The 26469-nt window shown below is 44.9% G+C and overlaps 1 protein-coding gene across 8 annotated transcripts in view; it reads right to left on the bottom strand.

Moving 5' to 3' along the window:
* The window catches only part of HIVEP3 (HIVEP zinc finger 3), a 239977-nt gene that overhangs the window by 108900 nt on the left and 104608 nt on the right, over positions 1 to 26469 (bottom strand). For all 8 annotated transcript variants that reach the window (XM_083454680.1, XM_083454685.1, XM_083454679.1 and 5 more), the window contains exon 2: positions 10263 to 10353. The gene's annotated coding sequence lies outside the window, so the exon portion shown is untranslated. The remainder of the gene's footprint in view (positions 1 to 10262; positions 10354 to 26469) is intronic.

Genomic DNA, 26469 nt, shown 5'->3' with positions numbered 1-26469 from the left:
GCTTCCGTAAAAATATTGGGGGGGAAAAGAGTGTGTGTGAATATGAGAGAGAGAGAGAGAGAGAGAGAGAGAGAGAGAGAGAAATATGAAAGGAAGGAAGGAAGGAAGGAAGGAAGGAAGGAAGGAAGGAATATTTATGTATGCTACCACAGCTGCGAGAATATTTTTAGCCCAGAAATGGAAGCAGCAGGAACTTCCAACATTGGAAGAATGGCAGACTAAAATGATGGAACATGCAGAACTGAGAGTACTATTGGCACAGAAATGGAAACAAGAAGAACTATCGATGAAAGAAGAATGGCAGACGAAATTAATGGACTATGCAGAATTAGATAAGATGAGAGGAAGGATTCGAAACCTGTGGCATCAGAGATTCTCAGAGGACTGGAGTAAATGTGAATTATTTGAAAAGCAATTGTAATCAACAGATTACGCTAGTAGGATTGCAAGCAGTTTTGTAAGGAGAACTATGCGAAATATTGCAGAGGAAAGTATGAAGAGAATGATTAGTGAAGGACTATTAAAAGTAATAGTGAAATTAATAAAATGCAGATTAAGTGATAAAGACTGAAAAATATTCAGATGTGGTTGATGGAAGTCCAAAACATTGTATAAGATAAGAAAATATGTTATATGATTTGTGGAAATTTTATGTTAAAGGACTGGAGTAAATTTATACAATATATGAGAGAACATTGTAAACATTTGAAAATGTTTGCAGGTTTTGAGTTTAAATATTTTGTAATGTTAATTCTTGGAACTTCTTTACAATTCTCAAGGTAAATTTTATACGTAAAGAAAGAAGATAAATAGGTTGATAGAGAAATGCCAAGTTTTAAGTGAATATTGATGAAAGCCAGGGAGTGGGAGGGGTGGAAGCCGAGGCTCTGGCTGAGCAAAATTACTGGTGATGTTCTGATTTTAATGTGATTTTGGTAAAAAATAATGTAAACTCAATAAAACTTATTATTAAGAGAGAGAGAGAGAGAACGAAAGAAAGAAAGAGTCCTCTGAAGATGCTAGCATTAGTATACTTTCTGAATCACACCTCCAACCACTTTCCACTTGTACTCTACACTACTTTCCTTTTGTGGCTAATGTGGGAGTCGTGATGAACCTTAGCCTATGTGGGCTATGACTGCTAATATCGAGCTGTCTAGACACACACAAAAAGTTGCAAACCTTCTTCTGGGACCCAGGAAAGCCCAGGAGCTGACAAAATCAGACACTCAAAATGGAAAATATACAGGGTGGCTAGTGTCTCAGCGCACTTTCGCTTCGTCCTCCTGAATGTGGCTGAGGTTGCGCATCCCCCACAAGGAAACACAGCCGCTCAAAACTCTTTTCCTGCCTGCTGAGTCCTTAATTAAAATGGTAATAGGCCATGTTGCTTTAAAGAGGCACAGTTAGCCACCAGCTGCATCTCACTTTGCACTAACTATTTTTAAAACTTTGGTTTATTTAGGGCAGCATCCAACACCGCGATACATGAGCGCAAGGATCTCTGAATGTGCAATGGAACTTTGAACCCCCACACCTCATCTCTGGGCATGCCCTACACTATCCCCACATCTGACCCTGAAGAGATTTAGGAGGCACGCAAGGGAGGAAGAGAGGGGATTTCCATTGAAATCCCTGTGCTGGGTGGGAAGAGATATGGAATGTTACACACAGGATACACTGCTTACTTAGTACATTTTTAAAATATATCCTCTCCCTTCCCCCTTAATGCAGCAAAAGGGCCACATTCCTTTCTGGACAACTTTCTGAGGGCCACATGCCAGGGCTCGTTGGGGGCAGAGGCAGAAAGGCAATGAATTTAAAATTTACCTTTGTGCAGTAGTCTATTTTCTACTCACACACCTCCATCCCTCTCTCTACCCCATCCAGACAAGCAAAAGGCCTTATACGAGTTCAAGGCCACGTGGGTGACCTGGGGAGAATTTGGAGGGCCAGAGAGAGGTTCGGAGGGCCATATTTGGTCTCTGGGCCTGATTTTTCCCAACACTGGGTAAAAAGTGAATGTCTTTGCAGCACCCGCTTTCCTGTATGCGTGCTCACATGCAAACACAAACATTTAATGTGTCTTGGATTCAGGAAAAGCATAATTTACCCCCTCTTACTCATTTGCTACTTAATCGCTGCCACTTATTTCTCCATAGATCATTCAGACAGCGGTGGGGGGATGTTTTATAGCAAACATAACCCTGCAGCATAGAAGACAGCTTAACAATGTAACTTGATCCCACCACACATGCGATACAGGAACTTTTGCATTAGTGACTTGGTAGAGGGGTATAAAAAAACCTCACTGCTTCTTCTTTGCCAGACAAGGGGTAGAGTGTTATAAGGAGCTAGCTTGCTTGGGACCAGAGAAACGGTTACTAGGGTGTTTGAAAACACACAAAGAAACAATTGTATGATTTACCCCAGGCATAGGCAAACTCAGCCCTCCAGATGTTTTGGGACTACAACTCCCATCATCCCTGACCACTGGTCCTGTTAGCTAGGGATGATGGGAGTTGTAGTCCCAAAACATCTGGAGGGCCGAGTTTGCCTATGCCTGATTTACCCTAACAGTACGCTGATTCTTTGCAATTATTGAGGCTGCAATCCTGCGCACACAGAGTAAACTGGCTTCCGAGTAAACATGCATAAGGTTGAGCAGCAATGGTTTCAAACAGTTTCAAAGGCTTATAATTTAACATAATGGGGAAAAATGGAAAAAACTTTATCATGCAGGTTAAATATAGGGACATAAGGTAAAGGTAAAGGGACCCCTGACCATTAGGTCCAGTCATGACCGACTCTGGGGTTGCGGCGCTCATCTCGCTTTATTGGCCGATGGAGCCGGCGTACAGCTTCCAGGTCATGTGGCCAGCATGACTAAGCCGCTTCTGGTGAACCAGAGCACCGCACGGAAATGGTGTTTACCTTCCCACCGGAGTGGTACCTATTTATCTACTTGCACTGGCATGCTTTCGAACTGCTAGGTTGGCAGGAGCAGGGACCGAGCAACAGGAGCTCACCCCATCACGGGGATTCGAACCGCCAACCTTCTGATAGACAAGCCCTAGGCTTGTGGTTTAACCCACAGTGCCACCCGTGAAATATAGGGACATAGGATGCTGCTTTATACCAAGTCAGACAGTGGGTCCATCTAGCTCAGTAGTGTCTACACTGACTGGCAGCAGCTCTTCCTGGTTTCATGGAATCAGAGAATATACAGTTGGAAGGGACCCTTGGGATCAACTAGCACACCGGCAATGCAGGAATCTCAGCTAAAGCATCCGTGACAGATGGCCATCCAACCTATGCTCAAAAACCTCCAAGGTAGGAGAGTCCACAACCATTTCACTGTCAAACAGCTGTTACCATCAGACAGTTATTCCTGATGTTTAGTTGAAATCTCATTTCTTGTAACTTGAAGCCATTGATTCAGGTCCTACCCACTGGAGCAGGAGAAAAGAAGCTTGCTCCATCTTTCATGTGATACCTCTTAAGATATCTGAGGATGGTTATCATATCTCCTCTCAGCCTCTTCTTATTTGGGCTAAGCGTACCCAATGCCCTCAACTGTTTCTCATAATGCTTGGTTTCCAGACCTTGGTTGCCCTCCTTTGCACACATTCCAGCTTATCAACAGCCTTCTTAAACTGTGGTGTCCAGAATCGGCCACAATATTCCAGTTGTGATGTGGCCAAGGCAGAATAAAGTGGTACTATTACTTCCCTTGAGCTGGACACTATACCTCTCTTTGTGTAGCCTAGAATAGCATTAGCTGTTTTTGCTGCTGCATCACATTGTTGACTCATGTCAAGCTTGTGGTCTGCTAGGACCTTAAGATCCTTTTCACATGTACTACTGACAAGCCAGGTGTCCCCCATCTTATATTTATGCAGCTGCTTCTTCCTGCCTAAGTGCAGAACCTTACATTTGTCCCTACTGAAATTCATTTTGTTAGTTTGGGCCCAGTTCTCCAATCTGTTAAGGTCATATTGAATCCCAATTCTGTCTTCTGTGTTTTGTGTCACCTGCACATTTGATGAGCATCCCCTCAATCCAAGTCATTTATAAAGACGTTGAACAATGATGGGCCCTGAAGCATCCCACTTGTCACTTTTTCCCAGAGTGATGAAGAACCATTAGTGAGCCCTCTTGGGTTCCGTCAGTCAACCAGCTACAAATCCACCTAACATTAAGCTCATCCAGCCCAGCCTCTCTGCAAGAACACTCCCAGTCCTACCTGGAAATGATGGGGATAGAACAAACCTGGGAACTTCTGCATCCATAGCAGACACTTCACCACTGAGCTCTGTCTCTCCCACTACAAGCATGTGTCAAGCATTTATGTCAACCAGTCTCTATAATAATTCATGGCAATGTCCCCACACTGAATCTTATGTCAAAACTATTTTGTACCTATTATCCATCTCTGAAGTTTAAGTAGTTCTGGCATTTTTCAGACAAAATGCATTTATTTGGATAATTCATACCCCACACTTTCCATCTCAAAAGAAATACTCAAGGCACCTTACATCCTTCAACAAATACAAAATAAATCCCCTTGATGCAAGCCCATTTGCAAACTGTCCTCCAACTCCCCATAGCAACGTATTTCTTTTTTAAAATCCTGCTCTTCCGCTGGAAAAAGACTCCCATAGCAGCTTACAGAGATCTGTGGCGGGGAAACAGCCACTGTATTCATGCTTACAATTTAAAAGATGTCACATAAAAGGAAAAGCGATTGGGAGGGAGAGGGAAAAAGCAAGTTCAGGCACTAGTTCCTTGCTTTTGAAATGACCAGGTTCATGGAAGGGGGGGGGGGGAGAGAATTGGAGAGGTGGAGCTAAATGTTCCTGGTATTTCAAGCAGAGCCAATGTACTCGTTGGAGAGGTCCTCCAGTTACCACCCTCCCTCCCTCCCTCTTTATCTCCTGCTTCCTGATGGAACGGCTGCTTCCATGCCAGCTACTCTGTCTTTCTTGCTATCTTCCACATTGCCAATCCAAACACTTCAGGAGCCTCTCCCTGCCAAACCCTGAAAATCCTCCGCTGAGCCATCCCATCCATTTGCACAGACTTGCTTATTTACTAATCCCAACCCTTGGATCTGAGATCGCTAAGTTGTGTCTCTTCCCAACCCCAGGAAGGGAGGGGAGTCTGGCGGCAATACCACCTGCATAGCACTGGGGTGGGGTGGGGGGATGACCGAAGCAATGGGGTGCCATCATTCCCCGCCCCCTGCAAGTCTCCAGAGTGAAAGCATGGAGCATTGGTGTCAAAGCACATCGCTCTAACCACAATTTGGTTCCATTATGATTTGGTTACATGATGAAGCCATGTCATTAGGAAGAATTTTCTGGTGGTAAGAGCTGTTTGGCAGGCGAACGGACTCCCTCAGAAGGTGGTGGAATCTTCAGTGGAGGTTTTTTTTTAATACTACTACTACTACTACTAATAATAATAATAATAATAATAATAATATCTTTATTGTCATTGCCCCCTTCGGGGACAACAAAATTACTTGGCTGCTCCATAAAAACACTAATTAAACAATACAGTATAATACAGCAAGGGAGATTAGATGACTTTCAAAGTCCGGGCTTCCCATTCAGGGCCGAGATCGCTCTGGAGAAGAAGCTGTTCTTAAGACGGCTCGTTCTTGTCTTCATCGTCCTGTATCTCCGTCCCGACGGCAAGAGCTCGAAGAGACAGTGACCAGGATGCGATGGATCTTTTACTATGTCCAGTGCCTTCCTATGGCACCTTGTGGCATAAATCTGCTCTAAGGTGGAGAGTGGGCAGCCAACAATGCTCTCTGCTGCCTTAACAACCCTGCACAACCCCATCCTGTCCTGGGTAGTACAGCTTCCGTACCACACACGTTTTTAAGCAGAGACTGGATGGCCATCTGTCAGGGATGCTTTAGCTGAGATTCCTGCATTTCAGGGGGTTGGACTAAATGTCCACTGGTGTGCTTTCCAACTCTACAATTCTATGAAGCCAAATCCAAGTGTGGGCAATGTTTCTCTGCCCCTACTCACTCTGAAGCCTCGTTGGAGAAATAATGGCACCTGCCATTGGCAAATTCTCCCCATCCTTCCCAATTGTTTGTGGTCGTGCCTCCAAAATCTCACCCTGGCTCATTCAATGTGGGAGCATTGGGCTTCCACCAAGCAACAGAAAACCAGCAGGAGATACTTTCCCTGTCTCGTTGCCTGTATCTCCATGGCAGGAAGTCCCTTCACCTGCAGGATTTCTGTATGTTATGCAGCTGTCAGGCATAGGGGAGGAAGCGTAAATGACAAACCAAAATGAATAGCGGGGTTTGCGCCATCTCCCGAGTCTCCTATCAGTGATCTCTTTCATTGTTTACCATGAGGCCTTCCAAATCCCAAACCAGGAAGGTAGGAGGGGCTTCAATTAAAACAGGCTGCTTCCAAACGCAGTGGGGCAACAGTTTGCCTAGATAGGGGGATGGAACAAATCACCCTCCAGAATCTACAAATCTTTCCTTCTGGGTCTTCTCCTGCTGCCTGAAATAGCTCACATTGCGATGGTTCCTGACTTCCCCCTCTCACTTACAAGGGCAGGGCAGGCCAGTAAAAACAGAGCTCCATCCTGGTAGGAAATCATGCATGCATTTTAATGTGCCACCTGCTTACACAACTCACATCGGCACAGCCTTAAATATAAACAGACAGCCTCTTCCTGGCTGTTAGACGGAGCCCTTACCCTACCCCGACCTGTTCTCGGAACACGCCAAAATTACAGCTCTGTGGAGATCGGCATATTTAAGGGTAGGATGCATCTCCCCCTCCCTCCTCCCACCACCACATCTTTTTCTTTTTTTTTAAAGAGAGTTTGGAGCATAATAAATAGGGTATTCATTATACGCCGACCCTAAAGATTGTATCTTTGGAGAATATCCTAAAATTAGCACTGAAAGCGCCCTTGCGAGCTAAAAGGGAAACAAATGGAGATTCCAGGCTGATCCTCAAGTTACAAACGCAACTCATGCATAGAGAGGTGGACCCACAAACCTGCATTCAGTTTCGCACAAGCACAGTGTGTCGATGGGGTCTGCAATAAAGCTTAGTCTCCCAAGTCGGGCAGAGCTCAGGCCACCCACTAGATTCAGTTCACTATGATAGGCAACTTTACCTAATTTGTAGCTTCCAAAAACAACAACAACAACAAAACGCAGATTGAAAAACAGACAGGGAGGTTCAGTGGCGTAGCGTGGGGGGTGCAGGGGGGGCTGGCCGCACCGGGCACAACATCTGGGGGGTAGGGTTAGGGGGCGCAAATCCATGGGTTAGGGGGTGCAAATCCACGGGTTAGGGGGTGCAAATTACTTGCCTTGCCCCGGGTGCTGACAACCCACGCTACGCCACTGGGGAGGTTTCAAAGCAAAGGCTGGATGGCCATCTGTCTTGGATGCTTTTGCTGAGATTTCCTGCATTCCAGGGGGTTGGACTAGATGACCCTCGGGGTCCCTTCCGACTCCACAATTCTATGACATCCTTCAAAATTTGCATTTTCTCAGGATTTTTCCAATGCAATTATCCGGCCAAGTAAATGCATATAAGATAATGGGATAAAGGGTGCATAAACGTGGTTTACATTCAGCTGCATTTTACTCAGAGTAGACCTATTTAAATACCTGGCCCTAAATTCATCATGTCCTTGATTTCAGTGAATGACTGATATTGGTTGTATCCGTCACTGTTACTTAAACTGTGTATTTTATTGAGTTTTTAAGGGAGTTATTTGAGTTTTCAATAAGTCATTGTAGTAACAAGAACAACAAAGTATATACAATAGAAGAAAACATGTTATCAATCATATGTCCATTGTGGGGAGGGGGGAGAATGGAACATGCATTATAAAGAATTTCTGGCTATCTCCACTCATGGTGTCATGTTCACCTCCTGAACTGGTCTAGTCTATTATTATTATTATTATTATTATTATTATTATTATTATTATTATTATTATAGTTGTACCTTGGATCTCGAATGCATTGCAAGTCGAACGTTTTGGCTCCTGAACACCACAAACCCAGAAGTGACTGTTCCGGTTTGCGAACATTCTTTGGAACCTGAACGTCCAGTGCGGCTTCTGTCGCTTCTGATTGGCTGCAGGAGCTTCCTGCAGCCAATCGGAAGCTGTGCCATGGTTTCTGAACATTTTGGAAGTCAAACGAACTTCCGGAACAGATTCCGTTCAACTTCTGAGGTACCACTGTATTATTACCCCCACACACACACGGTTTGTGGGGAAAATCAAACAACAAAATTAAGCAATACAATATGTAAAACATTAAGATCCATGAAACAAGCTTCCACTAATTTAATACACTTCCACTCACTCAATTGCTCACACAAATTCCACATGTGCGGACACACCCATAGCTCAGTCAATCCACCTCTACACACATCCACCCACACAAACACACTATTCCTCACATTCAACAATTACCCTGGCCCAGCACTGCCCTAAGTACATGCATAGAAAAGACCACACTGCAACCCTGGCAGCCTATAAGACTAAAACCAAATTCACTCTGAGACTCCAAGATCATGACCAGTGCATTTAAACAAACTGCTTTCCCTTATTCCATTTTGAAATATTGTTTCGTCTTTAAAAGTTTTATTTCCTAACATTTCTAGCTCGTCTTCCAACAACAACAAAAAAAGCTTGCAGAAAGAAAAATTAGCATACGATGCACCAAAATAACAATAAAACCCACAGATAAAGGAGCAATTAAGAGAGAAGATGTACAGCAATTAAGAGAGCTTACAGCACCATTAACGAAAAGGAGGCAAGTGAACAAGCTGTGCTGCCACCATCAAGAAGATCCTGTCTCTAACAGCTATACAGCTAGTCACCAGAGGCAAGAACATCCAGAGGTGGTCCCCTGAGGAAGGTGTTAATTGGCGGCAGATTCTCATAGGAGAAGGTGCCCTTACAGAAGCTGGGGGCCCTAAAGATATTTGCAGGTATGTCAATGTCATTAGCTTCACTGCACATCTCGGAAAATGGAAAGTGCTTCATAGAGAGAGGACAGGAACCATGCTTTTACAGCGTTGGCATTTGACAGCGCGGGTAACAGGATGTGACACACAGCTCTGATAAAAAGGAGAGAAAGAATCGACTTCAAGACCAAGCGATCTGATGACGAAACATCCTTTTTTAAAAAAAAAACTCATCTCGGAATAAACAATTTGGCATCGTGGAATTTCAGGACCGGTTAAAGCTGCACAAGGCAGAGGCGAGACAACAAGAGAGCAATTGCATTTGGACGATCATGTCTTGCTTTAATAAGGCAAAGTGTGAATGAATCTTTTGTGGCTTCATGGTGTGAGCAAGCAGACCAGAAAGGCTAGAATTAATCATAGTTTCCTGTTACGTCCGAGTTAGGGAACTATGGTTACCAGCTTTAGCAGAAGCCCGGCCATGCTTTGGAATGGGTTCAGCATCCTGGCTTGTTCTGAAGGTGCTAGCCACAGTTTTCAGTGAGATTGAACAGGAAACTATGGCTACTGAAAGACTTCCTGGGTTGGTTATTCATCCCATAAAGGGAGCAGTGAAGAGAGTAAATGCTTTTCATATCTCACTTCATTAAGTCGAGATATGACCAGCCAAACCAGGCCAGTGAGTCTCATACAACCAGTGATGTGGGAAGAATTCCCCACTCCCACCAGCTCTTTATTTTTGTTTGGGAAAATTTCTGTTTTGTATATTTGTTAATAAAAATGAATGGATGCCAGTTGGGAAATACAGTGTTAGGCAGACCTGGCAGCTTTCGAGTTTTTAGCTTTGCTCATTAAATACAACTAAAATAAGCATGTTAAATCAAGGCATCAAAAAAAATTCCAATGCAAATTATCTAGAAAATTGCACTGTAAACAGCGGCAGCAACTCAACACCTAAAGCTTGGATGGGGAACCTGTGGCCCTCCAGATGTTGTTGGACTCCATTACCCATCAGCCCCAGCCAACATGGCCAATGGTCAGGGATGATGGGAGCTGTAGTCCAACAGAGTTCCCCATCCATGATCTAAAACAAACAAACAAACAACTCTGCTTCCATTGCCTGACTCTTTGTGTGATCCTAAGAGGTCTTTGGGGTGTCCTTGGGCAGAGCATTACAGCACAATTGCAACAATCTGCTGAATCTCATCCCAAAATAATTTCTCTCAGCATACATAACAAGCAAACAAATGTATATTTCCTTATTTAGAGGTCTCTTACCTGTGAAGATGCTACCACAAGTCCCCACTGTATATTTCAGCAACAGCCTTTAAGGTGATCAGCAAGAGGAAGATGGTTTTTGAACAAGAGCCTGGTGAAGAAATGAGAAATTGTTTTGAACATGAAAACTATATTGGCCATGATACGTGCATCACAGAGAGGGACAGACACACACAGAGGGAGACCAGGTTCAGAGGTAATAGGAAACTATGGTTTCCTGCTACACAAACAAGTTTGCACAGATTTTCCCAGCCTTCTCCTCATCTGTTGTGGCCAAAAACTGGAGAACAGAAGCATCCATTTCCACTACCAAACAAATAACGGTTCCCTGTTACATCCGAAGTAGGGGGACTGTGGTTTGCTTAAACTGCAGGTAATGAAAACAAGCCAAGTTCACACAGGATTGATTTTACCTATGTATCACTTATCACTTTTTCCCTTGTGATGGCTTTCCAAGTTAATTAATTAAAGAAATATATAAAGAGAATAAGACCTTGGGTTTGCGCAATGGAACTCCCCCCTGCCCCCGCCCCCCGCCACTTCTCTTCCACATGATGACACAGCATTGTCTCCAAACCCGAAAATGCCAGGGGGAGACCCTAAGTGCTTATCCGTTGATGCAGGAAATATTAGGGTCAGTCTGAAAGCATGCCAGAAATTATGAGCCAGCGCCTCCTGGTATGTGGCACCAACCCAGAATTATGAAGTCACACACACGCACATGTGATATAATTAAGGCACATATCGCTATCTCCTCGATAACATCAGATAAAAGACTTCACACGATGCGTTACTGAGGTCCGAGTTTCCACCCATCCGAAGAGATGACAGCTAATACAGGGGATGATGTGGGTCCAACTTTACAGAGGACACAATTCTCTGTCTGAAGGACGATTTGAAGGGCTTCCCGATCCAAGTCAAGATTAAAGACATAAGAGTAGGGAGCAACAGGGGCCTTAGATATCTGAAAGAACTCCTCCTTCTCTACAGACCCTCTTGCGTGCTGAGACCAGCAGAGGGGGCCCTCTTGGGAGTTTCTCCACCCTCAAAACCTCAAGGGGCAGCAAACCAGGAAAGGGCCTTCTCTGTGGTGGCCCTTAAACTGTGGAACACCCTCCCCATGGAGACATCTTCATTGTACAGTTTCTGAAGGATGCTGAAGACATGTGTCTTCACCTTAGCTTTTGACACTTGAGGAGTGTATTTTTAGGATCGACCTTATTTTTATTGTTGTAAGTTTTCTTTTTTAAAAAATGTTTCTATTATTGTTCACCTTAAGGTGAAGGGCGGGAAATGAAACAATGGTCATAAGAATTGACGTTGCCCATCTGCAGTGAGGAGCACCTGGGCAGCAGAATGAACAGGCTCTCAGCTCACCCAGTCACATTCTTCCCCACTGTGGTGAGGTGTATTGTCCTTCAATCATGGGTTGGGAACTTGTGGCTTTCTAGATGTTCAGAACTCCAACTCTCCTCATCACTAGGGCCAACAGGAGAAGGACTCCAACAACACCCAGAGGACCACAAGTCCATCACCCATGATTTAATTTTTTTCTAAATCTGCATCTACATGTGCAAATTAGCTTCTGCATTTCTCCCTCCCTCCCTCATTTTGGGTGATGTACGTCCTCATTTTGGGCAATGCACTAGTGGTCACTCTAGCAGCCAATGAAATTGAAGGGAACAGGGATAATAGAATCATAGGACTATACAGCTGGAAGAGACCTCAAGCGCCATCTGCAGTACAAGATGCCCTGAACAGGATCGGTGGACAAGTCCCCAGGCAGCTTTTAGAACCTCGGCACGCCAGCCGAAGTGAATTCATTTATTCATTTTATGCCGACATCAGGGGCAGAGGAAGGGGAGCGGGGGGGCCACCCCTGGTGTCACCCTTGAGGGGGGTGAAAAAATGCCGCCCCTGGTGCCCAATCAGCTTGTTCCACTGCTGGCCGACATACCTAGATTAATCTCTTTCATTTAAAAAAACCCTGACTCTGGTTACTCGCAGTGGCAGCCACCATGGTGCTCTTGTGATGTTGTTTGATTCCACCTCCCTTTAGGCCCAGCTAGCAGATCCAATGGTCAGAGCTGATGGGAAGTGCAACAGCCTCTGGAGAGCACACTGTACCTGTTTGGTCTCTGAACATAGGGGAAATAGAAGCCCCTTTAAAAAAAATTATAGAGCGATAAATATTATATCTGGGAGGTTTTTATTTTTGGTCTGTTTGTATTTCGAAGGACCCCCTTGAAATTTTAAGGGAGTCATTCCGATTGGTGAGCTTGCAAGATTGCTTTCCAATAGTATCGGGTTGCTGTTATCACTGCCTGCAACATTCGATCCCTCAAGCCCCTGTTGTTCTCCAGCAACAGCCGCATCACATTGGTATACAAGCTGCTGGTCATCGGAGTCTCTGCCTGTGATTTATAATTCATCAGCCTCTGGTGATCTCATACTCCCCCCCCCTCCCCAGCCCGCTTTTCTGCTCCACATGCATGTATGTAATGAATTTTAACTCCGATCGTTCTAAGGTGCTGGAAAGGAGGAGGGGAGGGGACCACACATGCACACATTCTCTCTCCCAGACACACATGCACACACAAAATCCCAGTCACTGCAGAATCCCCGCTGTAACGCAGGCTGGTCACTCCAGGCATCAAAACAACAGATGGAGCCCTAGGCATTACCCCTCTGTATGTCTCTCTCTCTTTTTCTTTCTCTCTCTCTCTCCCTCCACCCCCTGCTTCTCACGAGGAGCAAGAGGGGTTGGCAGTCTCCTTTTCATATAATGAGCCCAAGCTTCTGTTTTATTTTATTTTGCTGAGCATTTTGCAAAAAGAACTGAAAGCAGCTGTTTGCATCCTGGATAGCAGAAGAACTTTGCTACCTCTCAAACTGGAAAGCTTCCTTCCTTCCTTTTTCTTTAAAAAAGAAATGATGGTTGTTATGGCAACTAAGGTTTCTATATTTAAATCCAGGTTTTTGCTGGCAAGTGGAGTCAGCAGCACTAGAACAAACAATAAGCCTCCTGGCTATTGTGCCCTGAGGGTTGCTCTCCTGAGACACTGGAAACAGGAGGCCACAAGGATGGTGGCCCAGTGTCATGGCCAGTGGCAAATGGAAGCTGGCTGCCCCTGTTGCCCAAAGTGAGACGGACGAGTCAATTTCTGATGAAAGGAGGAATCATTCTGCTTTCTCCATCCACCTCCCTCCCTCCTTTCCTCCCTCCCTCTCTCCCTCTCCACAGGCTGCCACAGCACATTACCTCATCTGGGTAACACAAAAGCTGCAGTGCCTGCCCAAACAGATGGCTGGATGGGAAAGCCCTGGCATAATTCTGCCCAGCAGTTCATGATCTTTTCAGTCAATCTCACTGGCTGGCAGGCTTTTCAAGGTCCACTTGCTGAAGGCAGATTGCTGAGGCTTGAGATGGGGAGATCTGAAGACCACCATGGTCAATCGATTGGTTTTTGCCCACAGGCTCTGTTTTCGTACACGGCTGGGGTTGGAACAGCACTGCTAGAGGACCGAGGATAACACTTGAGAAGGCCGTATGGCCTGCATTTCAGTGGCAGAGCAACTACACTTGCATGCAGAAGCTCCCAGGTTTGATCCTTGGCATCTCTAGGTTGGGCTGAGAATGTCTGAATCTCTGGACAGCCAGAGCCAATCAATGTAGACAATACTGAGCTAGATGGACCAATGGTCTGACTCAATATAAGGCAGTCTCCTATTCCTGTGGAACACCCTCCCACCAGATGTCAAAGAGAACAACAACTACCAGACATTTAGAAGACATCTGAAGGCAGCCCTGTTCAGGGAAGCTTTTAATGTTTGATGTATTACAGTATTTTAATATTTTTTTGGAAGCCACCCAGAGTGGCTGGGGAGGCCCAGCCAGATGGGCGGGGTATAAATAAATTAGTCTTAGTCTTAGTCTTAGTCTTAGTCTTATTCTCCCCTGCCCTGCTCCGTGCAGTTGTGTTTTCACCCTAGGTAGGACAAAGAAAAGGACCTCTCCATCTGAGAGCAGGCAAGCTGGTGCAGGAAGCAGTGATCCTTAAGCACCTAAGCCACTCAGGGCTCTACAAGATCATCACAAAAACACTCTGAATTGCACCTTGGAAGCAAAGGGATAACCAGCGCAGCTGTTACAAGGCTGGTATCCCATGGTTGAGTATTAACCAACATCTCTGAAGCTGCAATCTGGACCAAGTGAAGCTAGTTAAAGGTACCCCTGCCCGTACGGGCTAGTCTTGACAGACTCTAGGGTTGTGCACCCATCTCACTCAAGAGGCCAGGGGCCAGCGCTGTCCAGAGACACTTCCGGGTCACGTGGCCAGTGTGACATCGCTGCTCTGGCGAGCCAGAGCCACACACGGAACGCCGTTTACCTTCCTGCTAGTAAGCGGTCCCTATTTATCTACTTGCTCCCGGGGGTGCTTTCGAACTGCTAGGTTGGCAGGCGCTGGGACCGAGCAACGGGAGTGCACCCCGCCGAGGGGATTCGAACCGCCGACCATGCGATCTGCAAGCCCTAGGTGCTGAGGCTTTCACCCACAGCGCCACCCGCGTCCCCTAATTAAGACTCCTCAAAGATAAACCTCACAGAGAATTGTGTTGCAGTCTTCAAACCTGGATATATAATTAAGGCAAGAGTAGCCAATGCAGAACCTTCCGGATGTCAACAACTTCTGTCATCCCTGGACACTGGCCATACTGGCTAATGTTGATGGGAGTTGGAGCCTGACAACATCTGGAGGGCAGGTGGCGCTACCTCTGAACTGAGGCAGGTGGTACCATTGTCAGGTCTGACTTCCTCAGTAATGTGGAACTCTTCCTAGCAGTACCTGGAGATGTTCTACCACTGTGCCTATTTCCCAAGGTACAACAGAAGTCCAAAGTACATATTTAATTTTTGGCTACCTCAAGACATGGCAGCAGATTTATTTTAAGAACTTACAAATACTAGGATGAGTTGATGTGTGGGGGGTGGGAATGAAAAGAGTGCAATGAGAGAGCCGGAAAGGAAGCAAAAAAAGGCAAGCTGACTATTAGGAGCAATTTCTAGCGAGGTGATTGCCCTGGCATTAAAATCCTATGAGAAGACTAGAAGGAAACCTCACCACTTAAAATGCTTTAACACTAGACCAGAGAAAGCCCTTAGAAAGCAACAGAGGTAGACATTTTGCCATGGCCCCCGGGACAAAGGCTAGACTTGATCTAATGGCTCTTAACACCGGCATCTTCAGGGAATCTTCAGTCTCCATTTTCACAGAGTGCAGATTATCAGGAGGTTCTCTTGTTCGTTCTCTCTCTCTCTCTCTCTCTCCATTGTACACTTTAAAAGCACAAGCTGCTTAAAAACAAAGCAAAAAAAACCCCCATGCCCTCCAAATCAGCTGATTTGCCCTCCTTCAATTATCAGAGCATTTTGCACAGAGCTCCATATGGAACATTGTGAGCAATATGGAGAAAATGTATAAGCACCATGGAGGAAGCCATAGGTCCTTCTTCCCTAGGGTCAGTTCTACTGTTAGGCAGAGTGTTTCGGGTGTAGAGATGTGTAGGTTCAGAAATATCAAGCAGAAAGAGGGTTTCTGGGGAGCTTTCCCCGCCCCTCCCCAGAGTGGGGAAAATGAGAAGTCAAATGAATTATGACATGCTTTCTTTTAGAATGATGAACAAAATGTTTAAGACAAGGTGCTCATATATTTACTCCCCCCAAAACAATTTCTAAAACTGTGTAACAGGAAGACTTTCTGTAAGGCTACGAATAGGATCAGATCATTCCAATTTCTATACACTGAAGATAAGCAGGTCCTGGCCTGTACACCGAGAATGCAACGCCGAGAACGCAAGATGCATTTCTGCCTCTGGGAGGGCACTGCCATTGTCACAAGAGAAAGGGGGGGGGGAGAGATTCAATTATTTGTTTGCGGCAAAAATGAAAGTGGTGGGAGGATCCAGCTGGGGAACCACCAAGGGAAGAAGGCTCAGAGCCCGGGGATTGGTGGTGGGAAGATGATGAGAGGTCAGAGGGAGAAGACTGGGATGAGGAAGTGTCGGAAGCTGAAGAGCCAACAGGGTTTAGTAAGCGGGCAGAGTCTGTGGCATAGGGACGTCCAGAAGCAGGAGAGTTGGAGGGGTGTGGTCAAGAGGCAGAGATGAGTCAGGCTGCCGAAGAGGCAGGGGTATCTCCCCTCCTGCTGCGACAAGGTCCCCTCTCTGCTGGTCTCACAGAACCAGGAGAGGCATGAAGAGGGCAAAGGAGAAGTTAGCATCACAAAGGCACAGTCTCTGATTGCTTGGAGAAAACCCTAGAGAGGAGGGGACTTATGCAGCTGTGGGAAGGTGAGCCCTTCAGTCTTCACAACTGCTTCATAAAGGCAAGGCCCACTGAAGAAGAGTTGCTGTGCTCATGAGGCCTGGCACTCCTTTATTTTTTTCTAATAAAGAGTTAATTCACTTAACTTTGTGTGGTTTACTACTGGCTCACTCCCGCCACTTCCTCACTACAACGAGACATACTGTATTTCGATGATGATGGTGACAATGACAACAGCAGTTTGTTGTTGCTGTTATGGTCGTACCTTGGTTTCTGAACAGCTTAGTTCTTGAATGTTTTGGCTCCCAAACGCAGCAAACCTGAAAGTGACTGTCACGGTTTGCGAACTATTTTTGGAAGCCAAACATCCAATGGGGCTTTTGTGGCTTCTGATTGGCTGCAGGAGCTTCCTGCAGCCAATCAGAAGATGCGCTTTAGTTTCCAAACATTTTGGAAGTTGAACGGACTTCCGGAATGGATTCCGTTTGACTTCCAAGGTACAGCTGTATTTTGATTGCTTAATTGGAATTCTTATCTACCCTACACCCCAGTGCAGGTTGCAACAATATGAGAAATGCAATGTTAAAACAGTTAAAACATTTAATTGAAATATTGGGGTGCTGGGATGTGATTTTATTGTTCATTTACTGAAAGAAGCTCTAGCGAGAGAGAGAAATCTACCACTCATTGTTAGAAGTAATTATTAGTACAAATTTTAAAATTATGTATGTGGGTGATTTGATACATAATTTTGATATCCAATGTTAGTTCAGGTAGACCCATTGAAATGAACCGACTTAATTAGACACCTGAGTGTGACTAATATTGGATACTCCAGAAGAATTCTAAATTTGCAGCTATCTGTATAATTAACTTGTGGTCATTTTTTAAATTAAATATCCTCCTTTGCCCTCTTTTTCTGGCACTGTGTAAGTGGTCACCCTCAGACTCACCCATGTGGATAGCAGCCAAATTAACTGAGAGCATTATTGTACTGCTTGCGGTAAGCCAATTTAGGGGAAGGAGGAAGAGGGAAATAGTGAAGCCTGGATTAAACTGTGTCTGACTTAGGTTCCGCAGGACCTGATTTTTGCTTCTGGGAAAAGTTTGGGCTGCTGTCTGGGCTGATAACAGTACTCAGTACCCTGACCATCAGTGAGTTCAGTGCACATTCTGCAGCATTTAATGAAAAACAGGAAAAGGTCAGCCAGTTGGGTTTATTTGGTCTGAGACCTTTGAAAGAGCCTATTTTAGTCATGTCATATATATATATATATATATATATATATATATATATATACACAGTATACACACACACATATATATATATATGTATATATACACACATTTATATATAAATACACACATATATAGATACACACACATTAATTTTTTTAAAGGCTCAAATTTAGTTTAAAGTCTTTCATTAAGAAATCAGCCTGGATTTTTCAAAGACTTTTAAAACATGGGCTCATTTTCCTTAGGGAAGAATACATCTGCCCATTTCAGTGTCTCTAAATTTCTCATTCTTCCAGTCTTAGGTTCAGTCCTGCATCAGTTTGCAATTCTCTTTTATTTTTAAAAGCACTTGCATTTTAATGTACATTTCCCCTAGTATGCATATTTTGCAAGCAATTCCCCCTAATAAAATGCAGATTAATGCTATTTTCTAGAACAGCTCCCCTTAATATAAGTATTTTGGTATGTATTGCATGACTGGAGAACCACATCTCGAAATTCGCACAAGCGCACATTTCGAAGTAAAGCTGTATTTTGTCCCTTGCATTATTTTGCAAAGTGCAAGTTAGGTAGTTCCGCATTAAAACTCAAGAGCCAGTGGGGTGTAGTGGTTAGAGTGTTGCACTAGGACCTGGGAGACCAGGATTCAAATCCCCGCTCACCTACTTGTAGCCCTCTGGGTGACCTTGAGCCAGCCGCTACCTCGCAACCTAACCTACCTCACAGGGTTGTGGTGGAGATTTAATGAGGAGGGGGAGAACAGAGTGTGCCACCTTGAGTTCTTTGGGGAGAAAAAGGCAGGATACAAATGCAATAAATAAATACAGTGGTACCTCGGGTTAAGTACTTAATTCGTTCCAGAGGTCCGTTCTTAACCTGAAACTGTTCTTAACCTGAGGTACCACTTTAGCTAATGGGGCCTCCTGCTGCTGCCGCACGATTTCTGTTCTCATCCTGAGGTAAAGTTCTTAACCCGAGGTACTATTTCTGGGTTAGTGGAGTCTGAAGCGTCTGTAACCCGAGGTACCACTGTAAACAAAATGTGACCTGAATCAAAAAAAATTCCCATCCCTGCTATAAATTTATTTACTTATTAAATTTCTATACTGCCCTTCATCTGAGAATCACAGGGCAGTTTACAATATAAAAAATGCAAAATGTAGCTACAAACGAAAACAATAACCCCTACACACACACAGTTTAAAAGGCCATGGGCTGATATTTCATATAAAGCAGTATAAAGCCCCTCAATAACAAATGCAGTATTCAGAGAAAGACACTCTCCACAACTTCCCAAAAGGGCAAACATTCTTAATTGATCCTTCCCTGCACGTGTAAAAGCAAATCTAATAGTGAAATGAACTATAACATCCCAATAAGCAAAAATGCCTTTAGCTGACGGGAGTACTAAGAAGCCCCTTTCCAAACCAAAATGTTCATGGAAACAGATACTACTTGCCCTGCCTTTTTTATAAGCACACGCACTCACAAGCAAACAGGGCGATGTTGCTGTAAGAAATGGAATACTTCGGTGTCAAGTACATGCCACAATGCTGCCTTATACAGCGGCAATGTGATTAATTAAAATTTACAAGCGTAATCCGCACTCTTAACCGCGTTCCTTGGCTCCGTCCCCTCTAGCCCTGCGCCAATAACATCTTAAAACAAGCGACAACCTCAGAGTTGACCTTTGGGAGCTGTGAAGAGCCTCTCTTAAGCTGCTCTGCAACCAGAGAAGGGAAAGGACCGGTACAATTTCAGGGGGCGGAGGGAACGAAAGCTCGTAAAGACAATAAAACCGGGCTCATAAATCACATCGGAAAGCTGTATGTCAACAGATGCCAGCAACTGCGGGTGCAGATAGGAGGGAATTTCATATGCAGAAGAGCATTCAAGCACCCCATGTGTGTGCAAAAGATACAAGAAGCTGCCAATCCACACCCTTCGCCCATCCATCCCAGTAATGTCTGCACTGGCCAGCAGCTGCTCTCCAGGGTCATCTCCTGCAGTGAAAGTTCCCACTCCCTGATACCTGAATCTTTGAACTGGAGATGTCAGGATTCGAGTCTGGCATCCTCTGCAGTTACGTCATGTGCTCTGTTGTTGTTGTTGTTTAGCCGTGTCCGACTCTTCGTGACCCCATGGACCAGAGCACGCCAGGCATTCCTGCCTCCCGCAGTTTGGTCAAACTCATGCTGGTAGCTTCAACAACACTGTCCAACCGTCTTGTCCTCTGTCATCCCCTTCTCCTTGTGCCCTCCATCTTTCCCAACATCAGGGTCTTTTCCAGGGAGTCTTCTCTTCTCAGGAGGTGGCCAAATTATTGGAGCCTCAGCTTCAGGATCTGTCCTTCCAGTGAGCAGTCAAGGCTGATTTCCTTCAGAATGGATAGGTTTGATCTTCTTGCAGTCCATGGGACTCTCAAGAGTCTCCTCCAGCACCATAATTCAAAAACATCAATTCTTCAGCGATCAGCCCTCTTTATGGTCCAGCTCTCACTTCCATACATTACTACTGAGAAAACCATAGCTTTAACTGCAAGAAGATCAAACCTATCCATTCTTAAGTAAATCAGCCATGAGTTCCTGATTTGTAGCTCAGTTCCTTAGCAGCTTCTTGGGGGCAGAAATGGCATTGCTTATCCCCCTGAACTACTTGGTGGTGGATGTATGTAACACAACCCCCCATATTATCTTCCTAACAACCCTTTGGGGTAGGTTAAGTTTCACGGGGATTTGAACCTAATACCAGGGGGACGATGGGAACTGTTCTCCAACCTGGAGGCCCTCGATCAACTCAGCAGACATACAGTGTGGACTTTCAGCTGTAAGGAGCACAAGGGGCAAAAATGAACAAATATTTAAATCTGCTCTGAGTGGCACCTACCCTCCCTGCTCTCCAATTATTAATGCAAGCAACACTGTTGCTATTTATCACCCTGCTGCTATTAAAAGGGCATTGTGTGTTGCAAAGAGCCATTTAAACTCTATTATAACTCCTTTTGATTGACAGCTAAAGTTTAATGAGTGTCGTTGCCTGGGAGGACCAGATGCGAAAGGAAGTTCTAAATAGACCTGTCACAGAGATGTCACATAGCCCCAGTCAGTGCTCAAATACCTGAAGTCTGGTGTTCTTTCTTTTCTTTTTTACTGCTTTCAGTTAGAAATGTTTACTGGAGCCTGGAAGCTGTAATGCTGCCTAGTTTTTATTCTTCGTAATTAATTAGAATGGCCACTCTGCGTGGATATATTGCTGGATTCCTCCTCTACAGTGAAGAACAGCAATTATCCCCAAAACTCCAGAGAGTGTCACCAGGATTATCCAGAGCTGGCTAAACAGATCTATCCTCTTCCAATTTATCCCCCACCATAAATGGATTGGTTCCCTTTAAATCCAGGATGAGGGAGCCATGCCCTTCCCTATCTTGTAGGACTACTGGCCATACTGAAAGGGGCTGGTGGGAGTCCAACAACCCAAAGAAAAAGGCCATGAGTTCCCCATCCTTGATTTAAATCCATCTAAGCCAGCCCAACTTATGGCAGAGACTTCCATAAACCAATTCCATAGCTTCCACTTGAATATGCCTGAATTCTAGAAGCAGCAGAGAGAAAAACATGCTGGATAGCTCAGTCAGTAGAGCACGAGACTCTTAATCCCAGGGTTGTGGGTTCAAATCCCACATTGGGCAAGAAGATTTCTGCACTGAAGGGGTTGGACTAGATGACCCTTGTGGTCCTGTCCAAGGCTACAGTTCTATAATTCTATGTCTTGCTCTGTGCTGAATGCTAGGGCTCCCCTGGAAACCTAAAGGGAAGCTCCATCCTACACTCAGGTTGTACATGTGTGTACAGTCGAACATGGACTCCCAAACACCTCCGTTTTGGAACGTTTCGGCTCCCGAATGCTGAAAACCCAGAAGTAAATGCTCCAGTTTTCAAACGTTTTTTCAGAAGTTGAACATCCGACGCGGCTTCCGCTTGAGTGCAGCAAGCTCCTGCAACCAATCGGAAGCCATGCCTTGGTTGTCGAACATTTTGGAAGCTGAATGTACTTCCGGAACAGATTACGTTTGACAACTGAGGTTTGACTGTAACTAAAGCCTTACATCCTAATGGCACCACAGTCTCTTCTGCACTTCATTCCAAGGAAACCTGACCCTGGGTAAAGCCCAGGCATCCCTGGAGCCTCTCAGAGATTGGGGTGGTACATAACAAAATAATTTGCTTCTCTCTCACACACACTGCACTGATTGGCTGGAGCTAATCTGCAAGAATGGAACAGATGGTAAGAAAACAAATGCAGCTTATACTTTTTGCAATCATTTCAAGTCAGAGTAGGCTATTTGCTCATCTTTTCACTAAAACATCTAAAACACTGAGAAAGGATAAACCTGCTCCTTCCACTTTTTCCCCCCTGCTGCCAACCATCACAGAGATCACCATTTGGAAGCTGCAGCTGTATTTGTGGAGGCACCGTTTATATGCCAAGGGTGTGGAAGGTAGATTGGCAAGGGTTTCGGCTCCTAGCTATTTTTAAATGGCAATAACAAAATGATTATTCTGCCCCATCCCATCTTGCAAAAAAACCAAAATACATTTCCGAGCACAATTCAAAGTGTTGGTGCTGACCTTTAAAGCCCTAAACGGCCTCGGTCCAGTATATCTGAAGGAGCGTCTCCACCCCCACCATTGTACCTGGACACTGAGGTCCAGCGCCAAGGGCCTTCTGGCAGTTCCCTCACTGCAAGAAGCCAGGTTCAGGGAACCAGGCAGAGGGCCTTCTTGGTAGTGGCACCCGCCCTGTGGAACACCCTCCCGTCAAATGTCAAAGTGAACAACAACTACCAGACTTTTAGAAGACATCTGAAGGCAGCCCTGTTACGGAAGCTTTTAATGTTTGATGGATTACTGTATTTTAATATAATATTTTGTTGGAAGCCTCCCAGAGTGGCTGGGGAAGCCCAGCCAGATGGGCAGGGTATACATATTATTATTATTATTAATAATAATAATAATAATAATAATACAGTGGTACCTCAGGTTACATATGCTTCAGGTTACATACGCTTCAGGTTACACACTCCGCTAACCCAGAAATAGTGCTTCAGGTTAAGAACTTTGCTTCAGGATAAGAACAGAAATTGGGCTCTAGCGGCGCAGCAGCAGCAGGAGGCCCCATTAGCTAAAGTGGTGCCTCAGGTTAAGAACAGTTTCAGGTTAAGAACGGACCTCTGGAACGAATTAAATACTTAACCCAAGGTACCACTGTAATAATAATAATAATAATAATAATAATAATAATAATAATAGTAATAGTAAACTACTGAAATGAAGACAGCTGGGGAAAACAGGTAGCCAGAGATGGATTTGTACATGGAAAGAATGGTTTCAGTGGGAGCCATCACGACACCAGCAGGTCACAATCTCACACTCTGGCATTTCCAGTTAGAAAGTTAAAGGAGCAAGTGATGGGCAAGTCCTTTTCGTGTAACTGAGGACAGTCACTATCGGACAACTTTGGGTATGACAGGCAAACAGTCTGAGCTGATATCAGGCAATTCTCGGTGGCCTTTTATTCTGCAAGAGTGCACGTCTAAACCAAAAGTAAAATGAGCAAAGTAACTTGATCGAGCTTATCAGAGAACCCAGCTTGCTGCACTTTCTAAAGATTAAATGATTCACTTTAAAACAAAGCCAACCTGTTGCAAAAGCCAATCCCGTTGAGTCACCAATGCAGGCCTTACTCATCCCCTCCTTTCGCTTGCTGACTTCTTTTGTCACCTTACAATGCACTGGACACTTGGCCCCCACCGTTTACCTGCCCCCACTCTTGTGGTGTTCTGTGCATCTTCCAACAACCTTGCTCCTTCCCAAGGCAGCCTGGCACTGGGACTGTATCGCACTCTGCCTAACCCGACTGAAAGCATGTAGGCAACACAGGATAGCTAGGGCATGGGTAGGCAAACTAAGGCCCATGGGCCGGATCCGGCCCAATTGCCTTCTAAATCCGGCCCACGGACAGTCGGGGAATCAGCGTGTTTTTACATGAGTAGAATGTGTCCTTTTATTTAAAATGTGTCTCTGGGTTATTTGTGGGCTCTGCCTGGTGTTTTTACATGAGTAGAATGAGTGCTTTTATTTAAAATGCATCTCTGGGTTATTTGTGGGGCATAGGAATTCATTCATCCCCCCCCCAAAAAAAATAGTCTGGCCCCGCCCCACAAGGTCTGAGGGACAGCGGACCGGCCCCCTGCTGAAAAAGTTTGCTGACCCCTGAGCTAGGGAGCAAACACTTATGAACTGAAGAATCAGCCTACACAGGCAATAGATTGGAGTGTTGGTCTAGTGTCAGCACCTTGGTCAGCGCACAGTGGGAGACACAACTAGGTTGACAAGTAGGACCTCAACTATGGAGCAGGTATTCATGGTGGTGGCGGTGGGGTGTTAATCTAGTGCTGTTCTGGAGTCTATAGGGGCTTTATCCTGCAGGAACATGTGCATACCAAGCCCTGTTTCCTGAGAGAAAATCTGCTCTCCCTAATAAAGAGGACACACTGTCTCCTGCTGCCTTTGGGACCTGGTGTGGTGGTGGTAGGAGCTATGTAGTCAACTGTCCCTGAGGACATTGGCAAGGGAACTTCCTTGGGAGCAAGGGATGAAGTCAGCACAGTCCCTTGGGCATGTTCATCATTATCATCATATGTGACTATCTAGGGTAGACAGCTTGCCTTGATGACTATTTCCTAAAAGAGCACAGGGAAGTTAATAGTCCCAAGATTCTGATATGGCAGGGATGGGAAGCCTTCTTCAGACCATGGGCCACATTCCATTCTGGGCAACTTTCCTGGGGCCACAGAGGGGTGGGTAGGGGCAGAGTCAAAAGTGGATGGATAGATGTAAATGTGACCTTTAAGCTAGTGTCTGAGACTCACATTAGATGAGGCCTTCACCCAGGATGTTGTTGATGATGATGATTATCTATACCACCCTTCATCTGAGGATCACAGGGCAGTTTACAGTGTAAAACCAGGCGAAGCTCTGTGCTGAATAGCAGCAGCTCTCCAGGATTTCAGACAAGGAACATCACTAGAGATGTGGGGGATCAAACCTGGCACCTTGTGTTTGCAGAGAAGATGCACTGAGCTATGGCCCTGCCCCGCCATAAGATAAGAGGTGGTATAAGGCCAGTACAATTCAGCACAAACACTTTGCTAATGTGGTTTCCCCTTCCTGCTGGAGATACATTTATGTAATATTAACTTTTGCCTAAGCCCCCTAATTTGCCAGCAATTCATTGTTCAGAGAATTAAGCTCTCTTTTTCTTAAAAAAAAATGAAAACACAAGAAAAGCTCCGTGACAGGAGGATGAAGGAAGTCTTTGCTATTCACCATCCACCCAGCCACCCACATGCTATCTTAATTCATCAGCAGACAAAGCCAGTTCTTTGTCTTTGCAGCTCCATCTCTGCCATTCATTCATGGTGAGATATCGCTCCGAGTAATCAGAGTCTGCCTATGGTGGGAGGCTGAGGAGGGGAAAGATTGGGGGGCGGGGACACAGAGAAACACATTTAATCGAGCCTTAAGAATGCTTCCTATTATTATTATTTTTTAAGTGAGGAGGGTGGGGTTGTATCAAACAAAGTTCTACTGAAAGAAAACCCACTGAAATTAACAAACTTAAGTTAGTCATCTCCCTTAATTTCAATGGTTCTACTCTGAGTAGGACATTGGATACCACCCAAGGTATTTCTCTGTGTGTGTACCTCTACAGACAAAAACAGGCTCAGTTGAATCAGTAGACTGGATACCTATCCCAGCGTTCTTCAATCTTTGGTCCCTGGACTACAACTCCCATCATCCTGGGCCACTGACTACACTGGTTGTGGATGATGGGGTTTTGAAGCCCAAGGTTGAATGACAATGTAAAAAGACCTTTTGACCAGTGTTCTTCAACGTTGTGTCCCCAGCTGTTGCTGGGCTACAACTCCCATAACCTCACCTTTCTTTGGCCAGGATTCTCCATATTTACATCACCTTTACGCTCCCCGTCTACACAGAGCTCTTTCCCTCGCAAGATTTAATGTTTTGCGGTTTGCAATCTTGCAAGGTAGATACTCAAAAATCCCATATTCTGAAAGGCACTTGTGGCGCAAAACAGGTTAAATCCATCACACACATTTTATTTCATTGCCCATTTTATGCAAAAATATAGAAGTACTTGGCCCCCTTATTGAACGAGGGGGTCTACCGCACTGATTCTTCCAGGGTGACCTTATCGGTTGAATAATTGTAGGAATGGCGTTGTGGAGAATGTGGCAAGATTTTTGAGTGACGCCATGAAATTACGTTCTCATAGGTCCTAAGTGCCACCTTTGTATCTCACAATATCTGGACAGTTTTATCCTAAAGTGCCTCCTACTATGTTTTGCTACTTGTGTTGTGTTCCAATCCACGTATACGACACACTCTTACTATGCCAATAAAGAAGATTGATTGATTGAACAAACACCCATCACCCCCAGCCACCTTAGTCAATGGTTAGGGATGATTGGAGTTGTAATACAACAATGCCTGGGGACCCAACATTGAAGAACACTCCTTTAGATAATTTTGCCTTTACCTTTCCTAGCAAGTTTGATTC

Source organism: Podarcis tiliguerta, assembly GCF_965153285.1.
Source record: "Podarcis tiliguerta genome assembly, chromosome: 8".
Lineage (NCBI taxonomy): Eukaryota > Metazoa > Chordata > Lepidosauria > Squamata > Lacertidae > Podarcis > Podarcis tiliguerta.
This window is presented reverse-complemented; position numbering and strand designations above follow the sequence as displayed.